Raw genomic sequence first — 3,988 nt, 5'->3', positions numbered from 1 at the left:
GAAGGGAAAGGAGATTGTTAGCTGCTTTGAGACTCCTTCGGGTAGTGATAAAGCGGGATATCAAATCCAAATCCAAAGTTTTTTAACATAATGTTTGAGTTAAAAAAAAACCTCGTCTTAAAAGTACAGGAAAAGTACAGTATATAGAATCACACATCTTTTTTAAAAAATATATATTAAAAAATCCTTGGCACAGCTAAGATATAACCGCCTGGCATGCAAGAATACCATAATCATGATTATTCTTTCTTTCAAATATGCCAGAATCCACACTCAAAATAATGTTGACTTCCATAGAGGGGGAATGGGGACAATATTACGGGAGCATGCTGGTCATGGAATGTCACGGGCTGGCTGGATGCAGAGGAATGGTGGGAGGAACCAGCTGAGGAACCTCCAAGGGAAGAACGCTCAAAGCATGGGGAGTGGTGGTGGGATGTGGATGAGTGGTCATAGGGAGAAGAGGGAGAAGACCAGGAAGAGGAGGTGTCAGAAGCTGAAGGGTAACAGGGCTTAACAAGCTGGGAGAGTCTGTGGCAGAGAGAAGTCCAGAATCAGGAGTGGAAGCAGAGGGTGGGATAAGGCAGGTCAAGAGGCTGTGTAAAGTGCCCTAGGTGTCTTCCCATCCTCTCGCAACAAGCTCCCTTCCTCCTCTGTCTCCTAGAAAAGGCATGAAAGGGGAGGAGGAGAGGTCAGCTTCACACAGACACAGTCTCTGATTGCTTGGGAAAGCTCTGGAGAGAAGGAGACATAGACAGCTGTGGAGAGGCAAGGATCTTTATTCTCGGTAACTGAATCATGGAGTTAGACCCACAGGGAATGAGCTGCTGTGCTCATCAGGCCTGACACCCAGCAAAGTTTGTGTAGAGCATGTTTTTTTGTCAATGTTGTTAACTCCAACTTTGAACAGTACGATTTACTGGCCGGCTCACTCCGTGACTTGGGAGCTTTTGCTTGCTATCGAAATACAGTGGTACCTCGGTTTAAGAACGGTCCTGTTTATGAACGATTCGGTTTATGAACTCTGCAAAACCGGAAGTGGTGTCCCAGTTTGCGAACTTTACCTCGGTCTAAGAATGGAAGCCGAACGTTGGAAGGGCACTGGCGGTGGGGGGCCTCATTAGAGAAAGCGCACCTCGGGTTAAGAAAGGTTTTGGTTTAAGAACAGACTAAGTTTGTAAACCAAGGTACCACTGTAGTTGCTAAACTCATTCTTGCCTTGAGCAAAAATAAACTCCCAATACGTATTTTAATTGATGCCTTTCTCCTGCCAATTGCTCCTTGCTCCAATGCAGGTTTTGACAATGATTTCAACGGAGCCAGGATTAAATCTCCCAGGTTTGCTATTGCGCCAGTGCTTCAGGGTTTCCCCTAATTCTACTCTTTAGGCACAGCTTGGCACGATGGATAAATTTTTCCACAGCCCCTGATGGTAAGTGGATTGATGTGGAAACAGCTTCGGTGTGTGCCGGCTTGCTTAGGGTATGAATGCAGCAACAGTGGCAACAATACATTTCCATGTAAGACATTTCCTTTGTCCTGCAGGCACTGGTGTAATGGCATGAAATACTGTCTCTGGCATAGGTTGACTTCATTGTCGCCACAGTGGTTTTTAAATTGGGTTTGGCTCTGTACCTGGATCGTATCTACAGAGGTAATTTCTAACTGAGCCTGGCTTCTGGGTACAAAGCATTTCAGTGTTGATTTCCCAAGTCACATTCAGGAATTGGAAAACAGATTCCGCTGAATGAAGGTCAGCAGCATAGCACAGCCGTAGCAAACATCTCTTGGCCTGTGTGTGTACACATACAGAATTGTAGTGCCTAAGGATCTGCTGAACGGTCTTTCTAATGCTCCGTGACAAGAATATGTTGCTGTTGATTTAATTTCTATACCACTTTATTTTTTTTGGGGGGGGGGATCTCAATACAGTTTACAAACGACATTCAAACATCAAATAAAACAATCCAGAATTCTGAAGAACGTCAAATATACAGTGGTACCTCAGGTTAAGTACTTAATTCGTTCCAGAGGTCCGTTCTTAACCTGAAACTGTTCTTAACCTGAAGCACCACTTTAGCTAATGGGGCCTCCTGCTGCTGCCGTGCCGCCGGAGCACGATTTCTGTTCTCATCCTGAAGCAAAGTTCTTAACCTGAAGCACTATTTCTGGGTTAGCGGAGTCTGTAACCTGAAGCGTATGTAACCCGAGGTACCACTGTAAAGTATACCTTCAAAGCAGGAATATTAACTGGAAACTAACATATTACCTTAAGGATTTATTTATTTTTAAACAAAGGAGGCCAACTACAGAATGCACATTTAACACAACAAAGTTTTTAAAAATCATATTTTTTTAAAAAAACATATTTTTTATTAGTTTTACATGTAATCTCAGTACGTAACATCATATTTACATTTTATATCTCTTTGGCTCAACTGAGCCTGATGACTTAACTCCATCCCGCCTTGTGGTTTACAAAGTTAAATTTGTAAAAACCAATCTTAAAAGATTTCAGAAGAAACATTAATAAAGGAAGCCAAATATAAAATGTACATTTAAAACAGCATAATTTGCAAGGGAATAAAATATTACCATAAGCATAGAATGTGTCTGCTGCCGTTGCTGCCATTCCTGCCTATGGTGGTTCATGGTGGGCGACTGCAGTGGAAGCTCAGGCTCAGTGACCTGGGTCTGCACTGAGAGACAGCCAAGATGAGCGCTGGTCTCTTCAGCAGCCTCAGCTTTTGTAGCTGGAGTCAGTCAGGGTCCCACCCTCCCAGGCCAGGTGGGAAAAGGCCTGTAAAGCAGGGAGCAGGTCTTCCAGGACTCACAGGAAATATTTAATGTACTGAAATATATAACAAGATAACATGTTTGCAGTTGGGTGCTTATAATTAAGACCATGCTGAATATTCACTGACAAACGTGTTTGCTTCATGGGAGCATTCGGGGACCTCCAAATCCTTCAAAATGATTCCTTGTTCACCGTGTCTGTATTTGTTCATGGCCCTGATTGTTTGTTACATTATTATTATTATTATTATTATATTTTTTTAAAAAAAAATAACATCTACCTTCTTCCCAAGAACAAGGATGCCATCACTTCATCAATCAGATGTGTCTATGTGATGATGTCACTGTGGACAGACAGTGCTAGTTCAGAGTGAGGGTATTGCCACTGACTGGCTATATAATGAGGTCACCATTACTAGGAAAAAGAACAAGCAGATGGAAGAAATGGCAACAAAGCTGTAGCTGATCAGTTTTGCCAAGAGGATGTGCCACCACTTGAATACACACACGACTGATCTAGAAAGCGTTATTTTCACTCTCAGTTGTTCCCATTTGCCCTCAATGGATCTCATCCTGTTGCCTGATCTGATGGGCTATGTGGCATAATGACATAACCGTGTCATATGATCTCTGATTGACTGGGACATCCTATGTGACAGATCCCAGAAACACGAGCTCATGGCAGCAGAGGAGAAGGATGCTGAGGCAGCAGCAGCAGCCAGGAGGAATGATGCCATTGACTAGGATAACAAAGGTGAACCTCTGCAAGCAACAGCCTCAAAACCTGAGAAGCTGTAGTGAAGCTGTAAATCAGGGTTGTGTGTGGTGATGCACTACTAGGCTTAAATAAGAAAGAGATTATCTGAGACCCCCTGGGAGATAGCTATCGTTGGTCTGTACCATCTCAGACTGGTGAGAAAAGTCCTCCCTTATCAAACGTTATTGTGCCTACATATCTAAAAGATGATTCCAGACTAGATTCTCCCTTGACATGCTGGTTTTGTACAAATGGATGCATTTTTTTGTGGGAGAACATTTGATCCCACACCTCTCTCTGAAGTAGTTCAGACCAGCAACGGACATATTATATCTGTTTGTGTAGTGTTCATTTCTGATGGCTCTTTTAAAAAATCAATAATAATAATGCTTTTCAAGTTTATATATTTCACTAATTTTACAATCATTTTGACAT

Source organism: Podarcis gaigeae (assembly GCF_964106915.1).
Source record: "Podarcis gaigeae genome assembly, chromosome: 1".
Lineage (NCBI taxonomy): Eukaryota > Metazoa > Chordata > Lepidosauria > Squamata > Lacertidae > Podarcis > Podarcis gaigeae.
This window is presented reverse-complemented; position numbering follows the sequence as displayed.